Below are 14,011 nucleotides of genomic sequence, written 5' to 3'. Positions count from 1 at the left end.
TCAGATATGGGGAATCAGAGGCGGGGAATCAGAGGCGGGGTAACAGAGATGGGGAATCAGAGGCAGGGAATCACAGGCAGAGAATCAGAGCTGGGGAATCAGAGGCGGGGAATCAGAGTTGGGGAATCAGAGGAGGGGAATCAGATATGGGGAATCAGAGGCGGGGAATCAGAGGCGGGGTAACAGAGATGGGGAATCAGAGGCAGGCAATCACAGGCAGAGAATCAGACGCGGGGAATCAGAGGCGGGGAATCATAGTTGGCGAATCACAGGCGGGGAATAAGAGTTGGGGAATCAGAGGCGGGGAATCTGATATGGGGAATCAGAGGCGGGGAATCAGAGGCAGGGAAACAGAGGCGGGGAATCAGACGTGGGGAATCAGAGGAGGGGAATTAGATATGGGGAATCAGAGTTGGGGAATCAGAGGCGGGGAAACAGATGCTGGGAATCAGATATGGGGAATCAGAGGTGGTGAATCAAAGGCGCTGAATCAGAGATGGGGAATCAGAGGCGGGGAATCAGAGGCAGGGAATCAAACACGGGGAATCAGAGGCGGGGAATCAGAGTTGGGGAATCAGAGGCGGGGAATCAGATATGGGGAAACAGAGGCGGGGAATCAGAGGCAGGAAATAAGACATGGGGAATCAGAGGCTGGGAATCAGACGCGGGGAGTCAGAGGCGGGGAATCAGAGCTGGGGAATCAGAGGCAGGGAATCAGAGTTGGGGTATCAGAGGCGGGGAATCAGATATGGGGAAACAGAGGCGGGGAATCAGAGGCAGGGAAACGGTGGCGGGGAATCAGATTTTGGAAAACAGAGGCGGGGAATCAGAGGCAGGGAAACGGAGGCGGGGAATCAGATATGGGGAATCAGAGGAGGGGAATCAGAGGTTGTGAATCAGAGGCAGGGAATCAGAGGTGGGGATTCAGAGGCAGTGAATCAGATGCGGGGAATCAGAGGCGGGGATTCAGAGCTGGGGAATCAGAGCGGGGAATCAGAGTTGGGGAATCAGAGGCGGGGAATTAGATATGGGGAAACAGAGGCGGGGAATCAGATATGGGGAAACAGAGGCGGGGAATCAGAGGCGGGGAAACAGAGGCGGGGAATCAGATATGGGGAATCAGAGGTGGGGAATCAGAGGTTGGGAATCAGAGGCAGGGAATCAGAGGCGGGGAATCAGAGGCGGGGAATCAGAGGCAGGGAATCAGATGTGCGGAATCAGAGATGGGGAATCAGAGGCGGGGAATCAGAGGACGGGAATCAGAGGCGGGGAATGAGAGGTCGGGAATGAGAGGCCGGGAATCAGAGGCCGGGAATCAGAGGCCGGGAATCAGAGGTGGGGAAAAAGAGGCAGGGAATCAGATGTGCAGAATCAGAGTTGGGGAATCAGAGGCGGGGAATCAGATATGGGGTAACAGAGGCGGGGAATCAGAGGCAGGGAAACAGAGGAGGGGAATCAGATATGGGGAATCAGAGGAGGGGAATCAGAGGTTGGGAATCAGAGGCAGGGAATCAGAGGTGGGGATTCAGAGGCAGGGAATCAGATGCGGGAAATCAGAGGCGGGAATTCAGAGCTGGGGAATCAGAGCGGGGAATCAGATTTCGGGAATCAGAGGCGGGGAATTAGATATGGGGAAACAGAGGCGGGGAATCAGAGGTGGGGAAACGGAGGTGGGGAATCAGAGGCAGGGAATCAGAGGCGGGGAATCAGAGGCAGGGAATCAGATGTGTGGAATCAGAGATGGGGAATCAGAGGCAGGGAATCAGAATCAGAAGCGGGGAATCAGAGGCTGGGAATCAGAGGCCGGGAATCAGATGCCGGGAATAAGAGGCCGGGAATCAGAGGTGGGGAATCAGAGTTGGGGATTCAGAGGCAGGGAATCAGATGCGGGGAATCAGAGGCGGGGATTCAGAGCTGGGGAATCAGAGTGGTGAATCAGAGTTGGGGAATCAGAGGCGGGGAATTAGATATGGGGAAACAGAGGCGGGGAATCAGAGGCGGTGAAACAGAGGCGGGGAATCAGAGGCGGGGAAACAGAGGCGGGGAATCAGTTATGGGTAATCAGAGGTGGGAAATCAGAGGCAGGGAATCAGATGTGCGGAATCAGAGATGGGGAATCAGAGGCAGGGAATCAGAATCAGAAGCGGGGAATCAGAGGCCGGGAATCAGAGGCCGGGAATCAGATGACGGGAATAAGAGGCCGGGAATCAGAGGTGGGGAATCAGAGTCCGGGAATCAGAGATGGGGAATCAGAGGCTGGGAATGAGATATGGGGAATCAGAGGCGGGGAATCAGAGGCGGGGAATGAGAGGTCGGGAATGAGAGGCCGGGAATCAGAGGCCGGGAATCAGAGGCCGGGAATCAGAGGTGGGGAAAAAGAGGCAGGGAATCAGATGTGCAGAATCAGAGTTGGGGAATCAGAGGCGGGGAATCAGATATGGGGTAACAGAGGCGGGGAATCAGAGGCAGGGAAACAGAGGAGGGGAATCAGATATGGGGAATCAGAGGAGGGGAATCAGAGGTTGGGAATCAGAGGCAGGGAATCAGAGGTGGGGATTCAGAGGCAGGGAATCAGATGCGGGAAATCAGAGGCGGGAATTCAGAGCTGGGGAATCAGAGCGGGGAATCAGATTTCGGGAATCAGAGGCGGGGAATTAGATATGGGGAAACAGAGGCGGGGAATCAGAGGTGGGGAAACGGAGGTGGGGAATCAGAGGCAGGGAATCAGAGGCGGGGAATCAGAGGCAGGGAATCAGATGTGTGGAATCAGAGATGGGGAATCAGAGGCAGGGAATCAGAATCAGAAGCGGGGAATCAGAGGCTGGGAATCAGAGGCCGGGAATCAGATGCCGGGAATAAGAGGCCGGGAATCAGAGGTGGGGAATCAGAGTTGGGGATTCAGAGGCAGGGAATCAGATGCGGGGAATCAGAGGCGGGGATTCAGAGCTGGGGAATCAGAGTGGTGAATCAGAGTTGGGGAATCAGAGGCGGGGAATTAGATATGGGGAAACAGAGGCGGGGAATCAGAGGCGGTGAAACAGAGGCGGGGAATCAGAGGCGGGGAAACAGAGGCGGGGAATCAGTTATGGGTAATCAGAGGTGGGAAATCAGAGGCAGGGAATCAGATGTGCGGAATCAGAGATGGGGAATCAGAGGCAGGGAATCAGAATCAGAAGCGGGGAATCAGAGGCCGGGAATCAGAGGCCGGGAATCAGATGACGGGAATAAGAGGCCGGGAATCAGAGGTGGGGAATCAGAGTCCGGGAATCAGAGATGGGGAATCAGAGGCTGGGAATGAGATATGGGGAATCAGAGGCGGGGAATCAGAGGCGGTGAATCAGAGATGGGGAAGAAGAGGCGGGGAATCAGAGGCAGGGAATCAAACACGGGGAATTAGAGGCGGGGAATCAGAGCTGGGGAATCAGAGGCGGGGAATCAGAGTTGGGGAATCAGAGGTGGGGAATCAGATTTGGGGAAACAGAGGCGGGGAATCAGAGGCGGGGAAACAGAGGCGGGGAATCAGATATGGGGAATCAGAGGTGGGGAATCAGAGGTTGGGAATCAGAGGCAGGGAATCAGAGGCGGGGTATCAGAGGCGGGGAATCAGAGGCAGGGAATCAGATGTGCGGAATCAGAGATGGGGAATCAGAGGCAGGGAATCAGAGGCGGGGAATCAGAGGCGGGGAATCAGAGGCCGGGAATCAGAGGCGGGGAATGAGAGGCCAGGAATGAGAGGCCGGGAATCAGAGGCCGGGAATCAGAGGCCGGGAATCAGAGGTGGGGAAAAAGAGGCAGGGAATCAGATGTGCAGAATCAGAGTTGGGGAATCTGAGGCGGGTAATCAGATATGGGGAAACAGAGGCGGGGAATCAGAGGTGGGGAAACAGAGGAGGGGAATCAGATATGGGGAATCAGAGGAGGGGAATCAGAGGTTGGGAATCAGAGTCAGGGAATCAGAGGTGGGGATTCAGATGCAGGGAATCAGATGCGGGGAATCAGAGGCGGGAATTCAGAGCTGGGGAATCAGAGCGGGGAATCAGATTTGGGGAATCAGAGGCGGGTAATTAGATATGGGGAAACAGAGGCGGGGAATCAGAGGTGGGGAAACAGAGGTGGGGAATCAGAGGCGGGGAATCAGAAGTGGGGAATCAGAGGCAGGGAATCAGATGTGTGGAATCAGAGATGGGGAATCAGATGCAGGGAATCAGAATCAGAAGCGGGGAATCAATGGCTGGGAATCAGAGGCCGGGAATAAGATGCCGGGAATAAGAGGCCGGGAATCAGAGGTGGGGAATCAGAGTCCGGGAATCAGACGTTGGGAATCAGAGGCATGGAATCAGAGGCGGGGCATCAGAGGCGGGGAATCAGAGGCAGGGAATCGGATGTGCGGAATCAGAGATGGGGAATCAGAGGTGGGGAATCAGAGTCCGGGAATCAGAGATGTGGAATCAGAGGCGGGGAATAAGAGGCGGGGAAACAGAGGCGGGGAATCAGATATGGGGAATCAGAGGTCGGGAATCAGAGGTTGGGAATCAGAGGCAGGGAATCAAACATGGGGAATCAGAGGCTGGGAATCAGACGCGGGAAGTCAGAGGCAGGGATTCAGAGCTGGGGAATGAGAGGCAGGGAATCAGATATGTGGAAACAGAGGCGGGGAATAAGAGGCGGGGAAACAGAGGCGGGGAATCAGATATGGGGAATCAGAGGTCGGGAATCAGAGGTTGGGAATCAGAGGCAGGGAATCAAAGGCGGGGAATCAGAATTGGGGAATCAGAGATAGGGAATCAGAGATAGGGAATCAGAGGCGGGGAATCAGACGCGGGGAATCAGAGGTGGTGAATCAGAGCTGGGGAATCAGAGGCGGGAAATCAGTGTTGGGGAATCAGAGGCGGGGAATCAGATATGAGGAAACAGAGGCATGAAACCAGAGGCGGGGCATCAGAGGCGGGGAATCAGAGGCAGGGAATCGGATGTGCGGAATCAGAGATGGGGAATCAGAGGTGGGAATCAGAGATGGGGAATCAGAGGAGGGGAATCAGAGGCGGGGAAACATAGGTGGGGAATAAGATATGGGGAATCAGAGGTGGGGAATCAGAGGCGATGAATCAGAGATGGCGAATCAGAGGCGGGGAATCAGTGGCAGGAAATCAGACATGGGGAATCAGAGGCTGGGAATCAGATGCGGGGTGTCAGAGGCGGGGAATCAGAGCTGGGGAATCAGAGGCGGGGAATCAGAGTTGGGGAATCAGAGGCGGGGAATCAGATATGGGGAAACAGAGGCGGGGAATCAGAGGCAGGGAAACGGAGGCGGGGAATCAGATATTTGGAATCAGAGGCGGGGAATCAGAGGCAGGGATTCAGACGCGGGGAATCAGAGGAGGGGAATCATAGCTGGCGAATCAGAGGCGGGGAATCAGAGGCGGGGAAACAGAGACGGGGAATCAGATATGGGGAATCATAGGTGGGGAATCAGAGGTGGTGAATCAGAGATGGGGAATCAGAGGTGGGGAATCAGAGGCGTGGAATCAGAGTTGGGGAATCAGAGGAGGGGAATCAGATATGGGGAATCAGAGGCGGGGAATCAGAGGCGGGGTAACAGAGATGGGGAATCAGAGGCAGGGAATCACAGGCAGAGAATCAGAGCTGGGGAATCAGAGGCGGGGAATCAGAGTTGGGGAATCAGAGGAGGGGAATCAGATATGGGGAATCAGAGGCGGGGAATCAGAGGCGGGGTAACAGAGATGGGGAATCAGAGGCAGGCAATCACAGGCAGAGAATCAGACGCGGGGAATCAGAGGCGGGGAATCATAGTTGGCGAATCACAGGCGGGGAATAAGAGTTGGGGAATCAGAGGCGGGGAATCTGATATGGGGAATCAGAGGCGGGGAATCAGAGGCAGGGAAACAGAGGCGGGGAATCAGACGTGGGGAATCAGAGGAGGGGAATTAGATATGGGGAATCAGAGTTGGGGAATCAGATGCGGGGAAACAGATGCGGGGAATCAGATATGGGGAATCAGAGGTGGTGAATCAAAGGCGCTGAATCAGAGATGGGGAATCAGAGGCGGGGAATCAGAGGCAGGGAATCAAACACGGGGAATCAGAGGCGGGGAATCAGAGTTGGGGAATCAGAGGCGGGGAATCAGATATGGGGAAACAGAGGCGGTGATTCAGAGGCGGTGAAACAGAGGCGGGGAATCAGATATGGGGAATCAGAGGTGGGGTATCAGAGGTTGGGAATCAGAGGCAGGGAATCAGAGGCGGGGAATCAGAGGCGGGGAATCAGAGGCAGGGAATCAGATGTGCAGAATCAGAAATGGGGAATCAGAGGCAGGGAATCAGAGGTGGGGAATCAGAGCCAGGGAATCAGAGGCCGGGAATCAGAGGCAGGGAATCAGATATGGGGAATCAGAGGTGGGGAATCAGAGGCAGGGAATCAGATGTGCGGAATCAGAGATGGGGAATCAGAGGCAGGGAAACAGAGGTGGGGAATCAGATATGGGGAATCAGAGATGGCGAATCAATGGCGCTGAATCAGAGATGGGGAATCAGAGGCGGGGAATCAGAGGCGGGGAATCAGAGTTGGTGAATCAGAGGCGGGGAATCAGATTTGGGGAAACAGAGGTGGGGAATCAGAGGTGGGGAAACAGAGGTGGGGAATCAGATATGGGGAATCAGAGGTGGTGAATCAGAGGTTGGGAATCAGAGGCAGGGAATCAGAGGCGGGGATCAGAGGCGGGGAATCAGAGGCAGGGAATCAGATGTACGGAATCAGAAATGGGGAATCAGAGGCAGGGAATCAGAATCAGAAGCGGGGAATCAGAGCTGGGGAATCAGAGCGGTGAATCAGAGTTGGGGAATCAGAGGCGGGGAATTAGATATGGGGAAACAGAGGCGGGGAATCAGAGGCGGGGAAACTGAGGCGGGGAATCAGAGGCGGGGAAACAGAGGCAGGGAATCAGATATGGGTAATCAGAGGTGGGAAATCAGAGGCAGGGAATCAGATGTGCGGAATCAGAGATGGGGAATCAGAGGCAGGGAATCAGAATCAGAAGCGGGGAATCAGAGGCCGGGAATCAGAGGCCGGGAATCAGATGCCGGGAATAAGAGGCCGGGAATCAGAGGTGGGGAATCAGAGTCCGGGAATCAGAGATGGGGAATCAGAGGCTGGGAATGAGATATGGGGAATCAGAGGTGGGGAATCAGAGGTGGGGAAACAGAGGCGGGGAATCACATATGGGGAATCAGAGGTGGCGAATCAAAGGCGGTGAATCAGAGATGGGGAAGAAGAGGCGGGGAATCAGAGGCAGGGAATCAAACACGGGGAATTAGAGGCGGGGAATCAGAGCTGGGGAATCAGAGGCGGGGAATCAGAGTTGGGGAATCAGAGGCGGGGAATCAGAGGTTGGGAATCAGAGGCAGGGAATCAGAGGCGGGGAATCAGATGCAGGGAATCAGAGGCAGGGAATCAGATGTGCGGAATCAGAGATGGGGAATTAGAGGCAGGGAATCAAACACGGGGAATTAGATGCGGGGAATCAGAGCTGGGGAATCAGAGGCGGGGAATCAGAGTTGGGGAATCAGAGGTGGGGAATCAGAGGTTGGGAATCAGAGGCAGGGAATCAGAGGCGGGGAATTAGAGGCGGGGAATCAGAGGCAGGGAATCAGATGTGCGGAATCAGAGATGGGGAATCAGAGGCAGGGAATCAGAGGCGGGGAATCAGAGGCGGGGAATCAGAGGCCGGGAATCAGAGGCGGGGAATGAGAGGCCAGGAATGAGAGGCCGGGAATCAGAGGCCGGGAATCAGAGGCCGGGAATCAGAGGTGGGGAAAAAGAGGCAGGGAATCAGATGTGCAGAATCAGAGTTGGGGAATCAGAGGCGGGGAATCAGATATGGGGAAACAGAGGCGGGGAATCAGAGGTGGGGAAACAGAGGAGGGGAATCAGATATGGGGAATCAGAGGAGGGGAATCAGAGGTTGGGAATCAGAGGCAGGGAATCAGAGGTGGGGATTCAGAGGCAGGGAATAAGATGCGGGGAATCAGAGGCGGGAATCAGAGCTGGGGAATCAGAGCGGGGAATCAGATTTGGGGAATCAGAGGCGGGGAATTAGATATGGGGAAACAGAGGCGGGGAATCAGAGGTGGGGAAACAGAGGTGGGGAATCAGAGGCGGGGAATCAGAAGTGGGGAATCAGAGGCAGGGAATCAGATGTGTGGAATCAGAGATGGGGAATCAGAGGCAGGGAATCAGAATCAGAAGCGGGGAATCAATGGCTGGGAATCAGAGGCCGGGAATAAGATGCCGGGAATAAGAGGCCGGGAATCAGAGGTGGGGAATCAGAGTCCGGGAATCAGAGGTTGGGAATCAGAGGCATGGAATCAGAGGCGGGACATCAGAGGCGGGGAATCAGAGGCAGGGAATCGGATGTGCGGAATCAGAGATGGGGAATCAGAGGTGGGGAATCAGAGTCCGGGAATCAGAGATGTGGAATCAGAGGCGGGGAATCAGAGGCGGGGAAACATAGGTGGGGAATCAGATATGGGGAATCAGAAGTGGGGAATCAGAGCCGATGAATCAGAGATGGCGAATCAGAGGCGGGGAATCAGAGGCAGGAAATCAAACATGGGGAATCAGAGGCTGGGAATCAGACGCGGGAAGTCAGAGGCGGGGATTCAGAGCTGGGGAATGAGAGGCAGGGAATCAGATATGGGGAAACAGAGGCGGGGAATAAGAGGCGGGGAAACAGTGGCGGGGAATCAGATATGGGGAATCAGAGGTCGGGAATCAGAGGTTGGGAATCAGAGGCAGGGAATCAAAGGCGGGGAATCAGAATTGGGGAATCAGAGATAGGGAATCAGAGATGGGGAATCAGAGGCGGGGAATCAGATGCGGGGAATCAGAGGTGGTGAATCAGAACTGGGGAATAAGAGGCGGGAAATCAGTGTTGGGGAATCAGAGGCGGGGAATCAGATATGAGGAAACAGAGGCATGAAATCAGAGGCGGGGCATCAGAGGCGGGGAATCAGAGGCAGGGAATCGGATGTGCGGAATCAGAGATGGGGAATCAGAGGTGGGAATCAGAGTCCGGGAATCAGAGTTGGGGAATCAGAAGAGGGGAATCAGAGGCGGGGAAACATAGGTGGGGAATCAGATATGGGGAATCAGAGGTGGGGAATCAGAGGCGATGAATCAGAGATGGCGAATCAGAGGCGGGGAATCAGAGGCAGGAAATCAGACATGGGGAATCAGAGGCTGGGAATCAGACGCGGGGAGTCAGAGGCGGGGAATCAGAGCTGGGGAATCAGAGGCGGGGAATCAGAGTTGGGGAATCAGAGGCGGGGAATCAGATATGGGGAAACAGAGGCGGGGAATCAGAGGCAGGGAAACGGAGGCGGGGAATCAGATATTGGGAATCAGAGGCGGGGAATCAGAGGCAGGGAATCAGACGCGGGGAAACAGAGGCGGGGAATCAGAGCTGGGGAATCAGAGGCGGGGAATCAGAGTTGGGGAATCAGAGGAGGGGAATCAGATATGGGGAATCAGAAGCGGGGAATCAGAGGCGGGGTAACAGAGATGGGGAATCAGAGGCAGGGAATCACAGGCAGAGAATCAGACGCGGGTAATCAGAGGCGGGGAATCATAGTTGGCGAATCACAGGCGGGGAATAAGAGTTGGGGAATCAGAGGCGGGGAATCTGATATGGGGAATCAGAGGCGGGGAATCAGAGGCAGGGAAACAGAGGCGGGGAATCAGACATGGGGAATCAGAGGCGGGGGATCAGAGCGGGGAATCAGAGTTGGGGAATCAGAGGCGGGGAATTAGATATGGGGAAACAGAGGCGGGGAATCAGAGGCGGGGAAACAGATGCGGGGAATCAGATATGGGGAATCAGAGGTGGTGAATCAAAGGCGCTGAATCAGAGATGGGGAATCAGAGGCGGGGAATCAGAGGCAGGGAATCAAACACGGGGAATCAGAGGCGGGGAATCAGAGTTGGGGAATCAGAGGCGGGGAATCAGATATGGGGAAACAGAGGCGGTGATTCAGAGGCGGTGAAACAGAGGCGGGGAATCAGATATGGGGAATCAGAGGTGGGGTATCAGAGGTTGGGAATCAGAGGCAGGGAATCAGAGGCGGGGAATCAGAGGCGGAAAATCAGAGGCAGGGAATCAGATGTGCAGAATCAGAAATGGGGAATCAGAGGCAGGGAATCAGAGGTGGGGAATCAAACACGGGGAATCAGAGGCGCGGAATCAGAGTTGGTGAATCAGAGGCGGGGAATCAGATATGGGGAAACAGAGGCGGTGATTCAGAGGCGGTGAAACAGAGGCGGGGAATCAGATATGGGGAATCAGAGGTGGGGTATCAGAGGTTGGGAAACAGAGGCAGGGAATCAGAGGCGGGGAATCAGAGGCGGAAAATCAGAGGCAGGGAATCAGATGTGCAGAATCAGAAATGGGGAATCAGAGGCAGGGAATCAGAGGTGGGGAATCAGAGGCAGGGAATCAGAGGCCGGGAATCAGAGGCGGGGTATCAGATATGGGGAATCAGAGGTGGGGAATAAGAGGCAGGGAATCAGATGTGCGGAATCAGAGATAGGGAATCAGAGGCAGGGAAATATAGGTGGGGAATCAGATATGGGGAATCAGAGATGGCGAATCAATGGCACTGAATCAGAGACGGGGAATCAGAGGCGGGGAATCAGAGGCGGGGAATCAGAGTTGGTGAATCAGAGGCGGGGAATCAGATATGGGGAAACAGAGGTGGGGAATCAGAGGTGGGGAAACAGAGGTGGGGAATCAGATATGGGGAATCAGAGGTGGTGAATCGGAGGTTGGGAATCAGAGGCAGGGAATCAGAGGCGGGGAATCAGAGGCGGGGAATCAGAGGCAGGGAATCAGATGTACGGAATCAGAAATGGGGAATCAGAGGCAGGGAATCAGAGGCGGGGAATCAGAGGCGTGGAAACAGAGGCGGGGAATCAGATATGGGGAATCAGAGGTGTGGAATCAAAGGCGGTGAATCAGAGATGGGGAATCAGAGGCGGGGAATCAGAGGCAGGGAATCAGACGTGGGGAATCAGAGGCGGGGAATCAGAGCTGGGGAATCAGAGGCGTGGTAACAGAGTTGGGGAATCAGCGGCGGGGAATCAGATATGGGGAATCAGAGGCGGGGAATCAGAGCTGGGGAATGAGAGGCCGGGAATCAGATATGGTGAAACAGAGGCGGGGAATAAGAGGCGGGGAAACAGAGGCGGGGAATCAGATATGGGGAATCAGAGGTCGGGAATCAGAGGTTGGGAAACAGAGGGGGGGAATCAGATATGGGGAATCAGAGGTGGGGAATCAGAGGTTGGGAATCAGAGGCAGGGAATCAGAGGCGGGGAATCAGTGTTTGGGAATCAGAGGAGGGGAATCAGATATGAGGAAACAGATGCAGGGAATCAGAGGCGGGGAAACATAGGCGGGGAATCAGATATGGGGAATCAGAGGTGGGGAATCAGAGGTTCGGAATCAGAAGCATGGAATCAGAGGCGGGGCATCAGAGGCGGGGAATCAGAGGCAGGGAATTGGATGTGCGGAATCAGAGATGGGGAATCAGAGGCGGGGAATGAGATATGGGGAATCAGAGGCGTGGAATCAGAGGCGGGGTAACAGAGGCGGGGAATCACATATGGGGAATCAGCGGTGGCGAATCAAAGGTGGTGAATCAGAGATGGGGAAGCAGAGGCGGGGAATCAGATTTGGGGAATCAGAGGCGGGGAATCAGATATGGGGAATCAGAGGCGGGGAATCAGACGCGGGGAATCAGAGGTGGTGAATCAGAGCTGGGGAATCAGAGGCGGGAAATCAGTTTTGGGGAATCAGAGGCAGGGAATCAGATAGAGGCATGAAATCAGAGGCGGGGCATCAGAGGCGGGGAATCAGAGGCAGGGAATCGGATGTGCGGAATCAGAGATGGGGAATCAGAGGTGGGAATCAGAGTCCGGGAATCAGAGTTGGGGAATCAGAGGAGGGGAATCAGAGGCTGGGAATCAGAGGCATGGAATCAGAGGCGGGGCATCAGAGGCGGGGAATCAGAGGCAGGGAATCGGATGTGCGGAATCAGAGATGGGGAATCAGAGGTGGGGAATCAGAGTCCGGGAATCAGAGATGTGGAATCAGAGGCGGGGAATAAGAGGCGGGGAAACAGAGGCGGGGAATCAGATATGGGGAATCAGAGGTCGGGAATCAGAGGTTGGGAATCAGAGGCAGGGAATCAAACATGGGGAATTAGAGGCTGGGAATCAGACGCGGGAAGTCAGAGGCGGGGATTCAGAGCTGGGGAATGAGAGGCAGGGAATCAGATATGTGGAAACAGAGGCGGGGAATAAGAGGCGGGGAAACAGAGGCGGGGAATCAGATATGGGGAATCAGAGGTCGGGAATCAGAGGTTGGGAATCAGAGGCAGGGAATCAAAGGCGGGGAATCAGAATTGGGGAATCAGAGATAGGGAATCAGAGATAGGGAATCAGAGGCGGGGAATCAGACGCGGGGAATCAGAGGTGGTGAATCAGAGCTGGGGAATCAGAGGCGGGAAATCAGTGTTGGGGAATCAGAGGCGGGGAATCAGATATGAGGAAACAGAGGCATGAAACCAGAGGCGGGGCATCAGAGGCGGGGAATCAGAGGCAGGGAATCGGATGTGCGGAATCAGAGATGGGGAATCAGAGGTGGGAATCAGAGATGGGGAATCAGAGGAGGGGAATCAGAGGCGGGGAAACATAGGTGGGGAATAAGATATGGGGAATCAGAGGTGGGGAATCAGAGGCGATGAATCAGAGATGGCGAATCAGAGGCGGGGAATCAGTGGCAGGAAATCAGACATGGGGAATCAGAGGCTGGGAATCAGATGCGGGGAGTCAGAGGCGGGGAATCAGAGCTGGGGAATCAGAGGCGGGGAATCAGAGTTGGGGAATCAGAGGCGGGGAATCAGATATGGGGAAACAGAGGCGGGGAATCAGAGGCAGGGAAACGGAGGCGGGGAATCAGATATTTGGATTCAGAGGCGGGGAATCAGAGGCAGGGATTCAGACGCGGGGAATCAGAGGAGGGGAATCATAGCTGGCGAATCAGAGGCGGGGAATCAGAGGCGGGGAAACAGAGACGGGGAATCAGATATGGGGAATCATAGGTGGGGAATCAGAGGTGGTGAATCAGAGATGGGGAATCAGAGGTGGGGAATCAGAGGCGTGGAATCAGAGTTGGGGAATCAGAGGAGGGGAATCAGATATGGGGAATCAGAGGCGGGGAATCAGAGGCGGGGTAACAGAGATGGGGAATCAGAGGCAGGGAATCACAGGCAGAGAATCAGAGCTGGGGAATCAGAGGCGGGGAATCAGAGTTGGGGAATCAGAGGAGGGGAATCAGATATGGGGAATCAGAGGCGGGGAATCAGAGGCGGGGTAACAGAGATGGGGAATCAGAGGCAGGCAATCACAGGCAGAGAATCAGACGCGGGGAATCAGAGGCGGGGAATCATAGTTGGCGAATCACAGGCGGGGAATAAGAGTTGGGGAATCAGAGGCGGGGAATCTGATATGGGGAATCAGAGGCGGGGAATCAGAGGCAGGGAAACAGAGGCGGGGAATCAGACGTGGGGAATCAGAGGAGGGGAATTAGATATGGGGAATCAGAGTTGGGGAATCAGATGCGGGGAAACAGATGCGGGGAATCAGATATGGGGAATCAGAGGTGGTGAATCAAAGGCGCTGAATCAGAGATGGGGAATCAGAGGCGGGGAATCAGAGGCAGGGAATCAAACACGGGGAATCAGAGGCGGGGAATCAGAGTTGGGGAATCAGAGGCGGGGAATCAGATATGGGGAAACAGAGGCGGTGATTCAGAGGCGGTGAAACAGAGGCGGGGAATCAGATATGGGGAATCAGAGGTGGGGTATCAGAGGTTGGGAATCAGAGGCAGGGAATCAGAGGCGGGGAATCAGAGGCGGGGAATCAGAGGCAGGGAATC

This window comes from Narcine bancroftii, chromosome 1 (assembly GCF_036971445.1).
Source record: "Narcine bancroftii isolate sNarBan1 chromosome 1, sNarBan1.hap1, whole genome shotgun sequence".
Lineage (NCBI taxonomy): Eukaryota > Metazoa > Chordata > Chondrichthyes > Torpediniformes > Narcinidae > Narcine > Narcine bancroftii.
Note: the sequence above shows the minus strand (reverse complement) of the source record.